This window comes from Ovis aries, chromosome X (assembly GCF_016772045.2).
Source record: "Ovis aries strain OAR_USU_Benz2616 breed Rambouillet chromosome X, ARS-UI_Ramb_v3.0, whole genome shotgun sequence".
Taxonomy (NCBI): domain Eukaryota; kingdom Metazoa; phylum Chordata; class Mammalia; order Artiodactyla; family Bovidae; genus Ovis; species Ovis aries.
Window position 1 is genome coordinate 114,286,965 of NC_056080.1, and position 12,167 is coordinate 114,299,131.

Genomic DNA, 12,167 nt, shown 5'->3' on the forward strand with positions numbered 1-12,167 from the left:
TAAATTACTCGTTTTAGGGACAGCAACTAACTTTTAATTCCTTATATCAAACAATGCATAGTTAGAATCCAGCCATGGTGTATAAAGAGAACATAGGAACTTTATTTAGAACACCAGATTAATTTCAAGTTGGTTTATTCTCTATGGCTGTGATCTATTTTTTGAATAAGATTTCCTTTGATTCAAAATCTCTTGGATGCTATACTTGTGCTCCTAAATGTATACTTATATCATCCCCTAGATTGTCTAATTGTTGAACATTTATTGTGCAGTGTAGCACCCTTAAAACTGTCAATTTTATCTTTATTTCAAAAATCTGAACATATGCCTAGCATATACTTGAGCTCACTGTTGGTGAAATTTAAATGTTAATAAAATAGTACACCCATTGAAAAATAAAGCAGAAAAAAAACAAAAAAAAAATCCCTTGGAACTGTATGATAGTTTATTACTGAGGGTAAATGGCTTCCTGGTTAGAAAAAAATAGCCAAGCTCATAGAAAACAAATGCTCTAGCAAGAGGTAAGACTATTTTATGATCCAAGCGATACTTAAAAAAAACCAGATTGCCTCTAACAAACTATTTCATGAAACAAATTTGCAGTTCAAACATGTATGTGCCTTTGTGGACAGAGTCTCCTTTTACTTAGGCATCTGTTTAGCTAGGAGTTGAGGGTGAAAAATAAAGCTTCAATGTGGAGAGGTCAGCCTGTGGGCTCCCTGGCTGGCCTGTTGCTGCCTTTCTCGGTCAACTGACTGTGTTGATTTGCATATGCAAATCACTACAGCTACTTGTTTAAGTTTAATCAATGGGCAACAATTAGAACTGATGATTTAAGGGAAATGAACAGGCCTAGGTCCAATAAAAGATTATCAGTGCAAACTGTCTTAGATTGGGAGGCAGAGGTCAGCTCAAGAAACAAATACATTAATTTCAGAAGGAAAAAAGGCTGAGCCCGAACTTGGCTCAAACAGCCAGAAGATGGAGCACTTGAGGGAAGTTGGGGTCTCTTTCAGTAAGTGCTGAAGTAGAAACCCAGGGTCTGGACTTGAACAGCCATTTCCTCACGGTTAATTGTGTTTATTGTTACAGCTTAGACAGGGGACCAGGGGCAGATGACAAGTGCACCTGCCAGACTCTATAACTGTTTGTGTACGTTTACTTATTGCAGATATATTTGGGGGTCATAAAAATCCTTTTGCCTATAATAAAATAGCATTCTTTTTAAAGTTTTTATTATCCTCATGATAGCTAGACCAAGCATGTGTACCTTCCACAGGAACTGTTTCTCAACGCTATGGCTACAAGCCAGTGGCAGCAAAGGCTGGATGCCTGGCATTTTAGCTGTGCATTGTTTGATATCCTGGCATTTGGGCACCGGATTCCCTATCATGTGGTTGTTCATTCACAATTATCTCTGAAATTAGCCTCAGATTGTTCAAGGTTAGGCCAACATTCAGAGAAAAGTTAACACCTTGCTGAATGTAGCATATTCTCTCCTGACCAGTTAGAAAGGGTTTGAAGGACACCTCCAGGAAAAGTTGTGTTATTAGAATCCATTTCCTGAATCTCTGAATGTATGTTTTATTGTGATAAAATACACATAACATACAATTGACCATTTTAAATGAGCAGCATTAAGTACATTCACAGTGTTATGCAAACATTACTACTATCTAGTTCTTGTAATGCATTTTTTTCATCTACCATGCAGACCAGAAAATGGCTACTGAGTTTGAAGAACATATTAATAATTTGAAATGACAGCATACAGTTGAAAAACACTTGTTTTACATAAACATGACCTAAGTCAGACACTTCTAAGGATCACATTTAAACATTAATAAATAAGTTAGTCACCTTGTTGGTCTAAATTGATCGAAATCTGTTCCAATACACATGCGCTGAGCATTTCAATACATATTATTTTCTTATTACCAGAGATAACGTACAGTAAGTAGATCTACATTATTACTCTTAGGGTAGCTGAGAAGAAGCACGTCCAACAAAATTGAGACATTTGTCAAGTTTTTAATGAAGTGAAATGTGATAAGTAGAATCTGTTTTTTAGCTCATTTTCACTATACTATTAAACCAAGAAGTATCTTCCTGGTGCCAGTATGTCTCAGCCTTTGTGTTTGTTGGACAGTCTCTGAAACTCTCATGTACGTGTGAAAAAGTATGTGAATGTGCTACTCCCCTGAACCCCTTTCTAGCTCATGTTTCCTCTGTCTAGCCCCCACATTGGGGGTTATCAGACTCACCTTACGCTCTTCGCCTGGTCCAAGTTGCAGCTGTCTTGAGACCCCCTTCTTCTGATGGAGTAGCCAACCTAAGGTTCTTCTTACTCCCAGGAGAATTACGAGATAGATCTAGGCATCTTGGTTCACTTACCTAAGGGGCAGGGTGCTCAGCCATTCAGCCAGATCTGCAAGGGTCTGCAAAGGCATTTCCTGTAATGCCTTCCCATTTTGGAGTGAGTGTGTGGTATTGGATGTTTTCTTTGTGATGATTAAACCTCCCAAAGCTCCCCCAATCTACCCTCCTGAGGACCCTGGGCAAAATGGCAATAACAGTAACTTTGTACCCCCATGACAATAACTCTTTGAACAATAATTTCGGACCTTGGCAAAATTCAAGATTAACAGAGAGTGAAAGTCAAGGAAGAGAAAAAGGTAAAGAGGAAAACAGACTAAAATCAACAGATGATTTTGCTGGTAGTCTGATTCACAGATTTTTCTCTAATAACATATCAGAAAATATCCTTAATTGCTCTATAGTGAATTTCATCATACACACTTTCTCTTGACAGCGATTTGGACGGTAGTCTTGTCTGAAAAAGTAAAAAGAGATTGATTTTATTACTTTATGGTTAATCATTTATGTAAGTTTCCTCCAAATTCCTAATCACTGAATCAGATTACCTGTTTCGTGCTTGGGAGTTTTGTTTTCTCCCCAGCAATTTACAAAGAAGAATAAGCTTTATTTTTTAATCTAATCCCCCAATTCATCCTCTTATTTAGATATTGGCCCCTGGGCATAGGACATGGTCTATTACCCAGAAGAATTATTATGCAGAATAATTGTGGCATAAACAGTAGAATAATAGGTGCTGTATAAACTAACACTTGATATTGCCACTCTTGATCCACCTTAGCCATGCTTGTTCCTAGTGAGTTGAGAAGAGCATGGGGTTGGAAAGACAGGGGATGGGCAAGTTCTTTCCACTTGCCCTGCTTGATCAGAGCTTTCTGATAATTCACTTTCTATTCACCCCCTCAAAATTCCTAATCTCCTCTCCTCACCCCACAGTAGAAGATCTATGTATGATTACTGACAATGACATTAAAATAATGGGTTTCAGATGACATGCAAAGCCAAATTAGATGGAGCCCCTTTCTAGGTATCACAATATTCTCTTCTATGTTCTAATCAGGATTATTTATTCTAATCTACTACATGGAACTAAAATATTTTATTAAATTGTAGCAAGAGAACAACAAAATTATGTAGATTATAGGATAACAACAAAAAGTTAAAAAAAACCCCCAAAGCCTAAGTCTGATTTACTTTCATATTTTACTGCCTCCGTGGACCCCTTGCCATAACCTCTTGACCCTCTTAAAGGAAACATGGTGCTCTATTTTCATTTTTACTTGCCCTGTCCTTATGTTATCAAATTTACTTTTTTTCTACCAAGGCCTAACAATCCAAGTTTGAGACATACAGTCAGACTGTGAAATGACAACTTTAACACTAGTAAGAAAAGGTCTCAGCTAGGGTTACGCAGCAATAGCGCATCCTAGGATTAATACCTTTTTGCAATATGGAACCTAGAACACGAATGCTCACCATCAGTGACATAGTTCCTATCCTTTGGCTTCATTAATTTTTCTGAGACCCAGTTTCTCAGGCCATCTCCAGCACAATTTCCTTTTTGTAGATCCTCTGCAATCTAACGCACCCGGATTCTTTTTTTTTTTTTTTTCTGCTCTCCCTAACCTCATACCATAGGCAGCAAGTGGAGTCCTATGTATGTTTCTACCTGTCTCCAGACTTTCTGTCCCAAAGGCATACTTTAAGATAAAAGGAAACAGCACAGACCTAAGAAAAAAAACTAACCATATAGATAAAAACCTTAAATAAGACCACTAGACACTAGTTGTAATATTGGATACAAATCTGCAGTTTGCCCCGAATTATCAGTTTCTCATTGGAGTCAACTGAGCAGAAACATGCAAATAAACTCATTGTTATATGGGAAAGTTCCACCACAAGTCTAGGAGTGCCATGATATTACATCCACTTTTCTCTAGTCTTCAGTGGTTTTCCCTGATAGGTTGATACTACTAAAGTGTCAAAGGTTTAGGTTCGTTTGTACTGCCAACTCTTTACTTCTTAAATAAAGAGGGCAGTGATATTAATGACAATTAGTGTAGAAGCCCCAAAGATAAGGCCCGGTTTTTCACAGTTTAATTTTCCATGTTATAAAACTATAAACCTAACCTTTCTGTTCCTAACCTTTTCCTCCACACAACCTTACTTTAGTCCAGAAAATAACTGGCCAACCACCCCTTGAAGATTAATGTAACAAGACTACATTTTAGTCCGTCTGCCTAATCCTTCTGAATATCTAAGTTTTAATTTAATTGGTGATCCTCTATTGGTACCTCAGGCCCCTAGCTTGGGGTGATGCCTGATACCTCCTGATCATACATACGTGTGGTCCATTCTATCACCAAATCTGTTTAATTATTACTACTGTTTACCCCATCACTATCTTATCACATTAGCATCCTCTTGTCCTGATTTTTTCGTTCCTACTTCTATTTTATTAAGCTCACCTGACCTGCCTCTTGAGAAACCTTTATGCAGGTCAGGAAGCAACAGTTAGAACTGGACACGGAACAACAGACTGGTTCCAAATAGGAAAAGGAGTACGTCAAGGCTGTATATTGTCATCCTGCTTATTTAACTTATATGCAGAGTTCATCATGCAAAATGCAGGGCTGGATGAAGCACAAGCTGGAATCAAGATTGCCAGGAGAAATATCAATAACCTCAGAAATGCAGATGACACCACCACCACTATGGCAGAAAGTGAAGAGGAACTAAAAAGCCTCTTGATGAAAGTGAAAGAGGAGAGTGAAAAAGTTGGCTTAAAGCTCAACATTCAGAAAATGAAGATCATGGCATCCGGTCCCATCACTTCATGGGAAATAGATGGGAAACAGTGGAAACAGTGGCAGACTTTATTTTTCTGGGCTCCAAAATCACTGCAGGTGGTGATTGCAGCCATGAAATTAAAAGACACTTACTCCTTGGAAGGAAAGTTATGACCAACCTAGACAGCATATTAAAAAGCAGAGACATTACTTTGTCAACAAAGGTCCATCTAGTTAAGGCTATGGTTTTTCCTGTGGTCATGTATGGATGTGAGAGTTGTATTATAAAGAAAGCTGAGTGCCGAAGAATTGATGCTTTTGAACTGTGGTGTTGGAGAAGACTCTTGAGAGTCTCTTGGACTGCAAGGAGGTCCAACCAGTCCATCCTAAAGGAGATGAGTCCTGGGTGTTCATTGAAAGGAATGATGCTAAAGCTGGAACTCCGATTCTTTGGCCACCTCATGCGAAGAGCTGATTCATTTGGAAAGACTCTGATGCTGGGAAAGATTGAGGGCAGGAGGAGAAGGGGACGACAGAGGATGAGATGGTTGGATGGCATGACCAACTCGATGGACATGTGGGTTTGGGTGGAGTCCCGGAGTTGGTGGTGGACAAGGAGGCCTGGTGTTCTGCGATTCATGGGGTTGCAAAGAGTCGGACACGACTGAGCGACTGAACTGAACTGAAGTTTACTGTGTATGTCTTTTATGCTAGCATGAGAAAAAACAGAGAACTAAGGAGGTGGAGGAAGAGAAGAGAGAGGAGGTAGGTGATGGAATCGACATAATACACCCATATTTGAGTCTCAGGAAGCAAGGAGCTGCATCAGATCAAGAGGACTAAGCCAAAGGCCTTGAACCTGTGTTCTTTCCTGTAAGGTAAAGAGGTGTGGCATGGGTGCAATGGGCAGAGCCATACCAGATGGTATTCTAGCTGTGTTTTCTTGTGTTCTGGCTTGGAATTGTCCTAGGCTCAGCTAAAGGTATCTTAACTTGTGTATTTGTGAGGAATGAGAGAGCAGCTCTGGGTCATGTGCATAGCTCTTCATCTTAGCTGATTTTTATAATAAAGGGCTATCTAGAACATTTGCTGTTGAAAAGACTCAAGTGATTCTGTAGTTCTGTAGTCTAGGATGATAGTAGGGACAGGAAGAAGAGGCAGGCAGGCAGGCAGGCAGGCACTCTATAATGCACACATTCTCTCACCTTTATTTCTTGAAACTACCTTGATACTGGGCTAGTCAGTTTCCTTCCTTCAGCATCCTTGTACCCCATTAGCCCTCCATAAATCAAACTGACTGCAACTCCTACCTCAAAATCCTTTTCTAAGAAGTCTGGTATGAACATCAACACCATTTACCACCATACACTACTTCCCTTTACCTAACCAATTCATCCGAGTTTGGGATTTATAAAAATTATCCTGAACCTCATTTGGCTTGTTGAGGGTTTATAAAAGATGATAGTATTAGGTATGTATGTTCCATCAGGAGGTATTTTATATGCATGAATTATTATTCAAGTTTGAGGGGAACAGGACATCAGCAGAATGGGTGGCCACCGATGTTTGAGAGCTGAAAGGCCCCAGGCCAAAAGAAAATTTCTCCACTGGCCTTTATTTTAGATCATGAGAGATTGATTTACTTTAGATGAAAATGCAAATATCCTTAGGGGGTAACAGATTACGTCATTAATACTATATGGTAAACTAATTTAGCATCATTTGAAAACCAATAACCTCAAATGGTACAAGTAATGCATTTTTGAGTGGGGACAGGAGAAAAGAACAGATCCAGATCCTAGAAATAGTAGTGCTACGTGAAAGGGGAGTCAAAGTATTGCCTATGAGGAGAGCCCAGGGCTAAAGTGAGATCAGAGAAGGAACTGGAAGAGCATGAATGATTAACTTTGCCTACTTTACAGTTTAGCTTAGTCCTGAGAGGTTGCAAAAGGTGAGAGTTTTACTACAGACAAGTAAAACTACAAGAGTAGAGGATTCAAGCAGCACTCTTGTGTAACTATTTAAATATTAATTTAAAATAACATTCCTTTATTAGCTTTCTTAGATACTTACCTAATTGGTGAGTCGTGAATAAAGGAGACTCCAGGAGCTGCAGATGAATTTTCAGAGAGAAAAAGAAAATTACTATTTGTTGGTATCCTTCACAGGCTACTTGTAAAATTGTAATTAACATATCTTAATAGGTCTTCTTTAAAAAAATACTTTTATTTATTTATTTGGCTGTGCTGGGTCTTAGTTGCAGCCTCAGGATCTTCCATCTTCGTTGTGGCATATGGGACTTTTTGTTACAGCATGTGGGATCTCGTTCCCTGATCAGGGATTGAACCTTGACCTCCTGCATTAGGAGCTCGGAGTCTTACCCACTGGACCACCAGGGAAGTCCCTTAATAGGTCTTTCATCTCTGCTGTCAACACTCTTTTTAAATCCTCCAAGGACTACCAGACAGGCATCAAATACCTTAAGATTTGGGGTGACTGCCTACCTCATCAGCCTCATCTATGGTCACCATTATATTATATTCTCTGCTCCAGAAGTACTGAACAACACACAGTTCCTCTGCCTTCACTATTTCCCCTGTAACTCGTGTCCCTTTTTAAAACTTCTCATCCTTTAGGACTCATTCAGCTTGTGTCACCTCCTTCAGAGAGCCTTCCTTTATATCTGCCCAGACAGACAGGCGTTCTCTGTCAAGCTCCTGAAGTGCCCTATACATCCCTCTGTTATAGGACTTACTATGCTGTATTGTACTAGTTTACAGTGCCTGGCATACAGTAAGCACTCAAGAACATTTATTTGTTCAATTAATTCTTTAACATATGTGTTGGCTCAATGTTTGTTCATTAGTATTCCTGTCATTAATCTCTTCCCACTTAAATACTAACATGCTTTGTATGCCATCTAGCAAAGTTCCATAAGTGGATTTTACTATTTCTGGATAATGATACTAAAGCAAGTCTTCATGCAGAATATGTCCATAGGAATACTGGGATGGTGTATGTCAGTTATGCATGTGTGTGTGTGCTAAGTCGCTTCGGTCATGTCCAACTCTGTGCAACCCTATGGACTGTAGCCCACCAGGCTCCTCTGTTCAGGGGATTCTCCAGGCAAGAATACTGGAATGGGTTGCCATGCCCTTCTCCAGGGGATCTTCCCAGTTCAAGAATTGAACCTGTGTCCCCTGCATTGCAGGCTGATTCTTTACCTCTGAGCCATTGAGGAAGGCCATCAGTCATGCACATACATGACTAAACAGTCTTAGACAAACAGAATACTTTGAATAATAAAAAGTAATGTTACCAATTAAAAGTCAGTTCAAAGTCAAGGTGAATAGCTATTGTTCTCCCAATAAATATAACATGTATTTTGAATAATCAATGAATTCCAATGATCTGCATAAAAGTTAACTTCAATTCTGTGTACTTTCTTAAGTTTCTTTGTGAGTGTATGTTTGAGTGTATACAGTTTTGAAAGGAAGGAGCTGGAATGAATAGTGCACATACCTGAAAAAATAAGTGTGAAGATAATACTGTTGTGGTGTTTTTAAAATACGTCTACAAATTCTTTGATAATACTCTCTCCAAGTGGTGGGGGTTAATTCTTTTCCCCCTTGAGTGTGGGTTGTACTTAGAGACTTGCTTCCAACGAATAGAGTGGAAGTGAGAGTGTGCTGGGACTAGGCTATAAAATATAGTGTGGCTTCAGCCCCTCTCTCTTGGACCACCCACTCTGGGAGAAGCCAGATGCCATATGATGAGGATACTGAAAGATGTATGCAGATGCCCACATGGTGAGGAACTGAGACCTCCTGCCAACAGCCATGTGAGTAAGCCACCTTGGAAGTGACTTCTTCAGTCCCAATCAAGACTTTAGATGACTGAAGCAGCCCTGGATGACATCTTGACTGTAACCTCATGAGAGCCCCTGAATCAGAACCACCCAGCTAAGCTGTTTCTGTATTCCTAACGACAGAAACTGTGAGATAATGTTTCTTTAAGCTGCCAGGTTTTAGGGTGATTTGTTATTCAGCAAATAGTAGACCAAAAAATCAGTAAAGATATGTAACAGTTGAATAATATAATCAATAAATAGAATTTAAAATTCATTTACAGCCTTACAGCCTTTAAATAGAGAATATATATTTTTTGTATGTCTATGGAACACTTTCAAAATATCAATCATATATTTGGCCACAAAGGAAATGTCAACAACTTCAACGTGTTGAATATTTACAGGCTACATTCTCTGAATCTAACTTTAAAAATGTGACTGAAAATATGAATTTCTTGATAATTAAGAAACATACTTAAGGATAACTCTTAGATCAAAGATAGAATAAAGAGAAGAAAATATAACCTACCTTAAAAGGAACATTTATATCAAACCTATGGGAACAGCTTTTATTATTTCCCATAGGTTTTGACATAAGGCGTTCCTTTCATTTCTTCTCCCATGCATCCCAGACCAATATCTATAACTGCCCCCTAGACTGTTCCACTTAGATGTCCTACTTGGATGCCCTCAGGCACCTCAAACTCAATATATTCAAAGCTGAACTAAATATTTGTCTTCCAAACTTGTTCATCTTTCTGTATTGCCTATCCATTGAATGGCACCACAATCCATTAAGTTGCCTGTACTAGAAATATGGGCGTTGTCTTCAATTCATTCTTCTCCCATATTCAATCAGTAGCCAGATCTCATCCATTTGCCTTTCTTAGTCTGAGTCAAATCTGTGCCCAGCTCTTCATCTTTACTGCCACTGACTTTGTTCAGGACTCATTTCTAGCTTTGACTATTATAATAGCCTCTTAATTGTAATAAGGGGCAGTGTGGTATTGTGGTTAGGATTGGTTGAGTAAGATAGACCTGGCTTTTAAATCCTTGGCTTTGCCACATGTAATGTGAAATCTTGGGCATGATAATTTACAACTCTGAGACTTAGTTTATTCATATGTAAAATGGTAGGTAAAATAGTTTTGTTATTCAGAGGGTTAAATGAGAGAATACAGTTTAGCATAGTACCTGGTACATAGTGAGTGTTCAATATGCTATTATTTTTATTGTCTCATTGTCTCAATTCTCCTCACCTCTAATTCAGCTTTCCTTTTTTAGAAAAGGCAAATTCTTTTTTTCTCCTTTGGGTCATTTTTTGAAGTATAATTAATTTACAATGTTGTGTTAGTCTCAGGTGTACAACAAAATAATTCAGTTATACATATATTATATGTATATTATATATATACATCCCTTTTCAGATTCTTTTCCATTATAGGTTATTACAAGATATTGAATACAGTTCCCCATGCTATGCAGTAGGTCCTTGTTGTATATCTACTTCATATATAGTAGTGCATACCTGTTAATCCCAAACTACTAATTTATTCATCCCCCCAAACCACTTTCCCCTTTGGTAACCAGAAGTTCATTTTCTATCTCTGTGGGTAGAAAAGGCAAATTCTGACCATATTAGGTTCCTGTCAATATTCTTCAATAGTTGTACTTCAATAATAGGATAAAAGGTAGATCTCCTGGCACAGCTTGCCAGAATCTTAATGATCAACAGATATCCACCAGTCAAGCTTCATATTCTGTAATTTTCTGACTTGAACTTTTAGCTAAAACAATTCTGAAAAAAAAATCTGCATTTCCACAAGCCCACAGGCTGTAATGTATATATCTTGGTAAATGTATTCCTTTCTCCTGGAAGTTCTCTTTCCATTTGTCTGCTTAGAAAATTCTTCTCCTCCTTCATGTCTGAGCTCAATTGTGGCATCTTCTGTAAAAGCTTCCTTGTCTCCCCTATGCTTCCAGTGGACTTTGTATTTACCTCCTTTATTGCACTTATTATATTGTGTTGTGATTACTGGCATGACTGTTCTATACTACACTGTAAAATCCAGGGTAGGAACCATGGCTTCTCTACTTTGTTCAATAATTAGTATAGTGCATGGCGTGTAGCAAAAGCTTAGTAAATGTTAGTTGAATGTATTAATGGATTGCAGGATTTCCTTAATAGCTGTTGATAATGTTTACCTGGCTCATAGTTTAAGCTTGATTTCTTGGCCTTTTCCCCACTCAAATTAGCACGTGTCACCTATACATGCCACAAGAAAAATGAAAACAAAAAAAAATCCTTAAAGAAGTTTTCAAAGAATTTGAACATCACCTATGTCTCACAGAAATTTAAAAAAAAAGAAATTTAATAAAGTGATTTTAGACGTCTATCATAAATATACATGTTTTATTTGGTTTCCATTACTTACATAATTCAAAGGCTTACAGAATTTCTAACATGCTAAAATTAGTTAACTGAAGAGTGCACTGATCAGCATGGAAGGTAATCAGTTGAACAGCTAAAAAGAATATGTGTGGGTTTTAAAGAAAGTTAAGTACAGGGGGAATGCTGTGAGGGAGCTGGAAGGCAGAGAGCAGCTTTTCTGCATATGTGGGATGTGGCTCTCTCAGTTGGCCAAGAGCTCTACCTGCTTAGGTAATCATACAGGAAGAGAAATCCAACAGAGTAGACTTTGTTTTTTCCTAGGCCTGAGAAGTGAACACAAGCCACCAAAAGTACATTTCTTGACACTGATGGGATGGGTGAAATAAGCTGGAAAATAGTATTGGATTTTGTTGTGATAAAAGTGGTCATACTATTTCTCAAACTGAATTAGGTATTTGTGACAATTTGACTTACTCATATTGTCCTATGTATTTTAAAGCCTTAAAAAACAGATGGTCTAAATTTGTTTATTGCTTATTTTGGGGGTAACATACGTACTAATAGTATTAAGTTTGCCATCCATACTACACTCAGAAAATACTTTTTTTTCTGACTCTATAGGGAGGCATGGAGAAGAAAATGGCAACCCACTCCAGTATTCTTGCCCAGAGAATCCTGTATACAGAGGAGCCTGGTGGGCTGCTGTCCATAGGGTCACATAGAGTCGGACACGACTGAAGCAACTTAGCATACGTGCATA

The 12,167-nt window shown here is 38.4% G+C and overlaps 1 long non-coding RNA gene across 1 annotated transcript; it reads right to left on the reverse strand.

Moving 5' to 3' along the window:
* Positions 1 to 458: 458 nt before the first annotated feature.
* On the reverse strand, positions 459 to 11,892 carry LOC132658752 (uncharacterized). Its single transcript, XR_009598749.1, has 2 exons — positions 7,239 to 11,892; positions 459 to 2,833 (listed from the first exon to the last, which is right to left on the reverse strand). It is a non-coding gene; the product is annotated as an uncharacterized LOC132658752 (long non-coding RNA).
* Between the last annotated feature and the right edge of the window lie 275 nt (positions 11,893 to 12,167).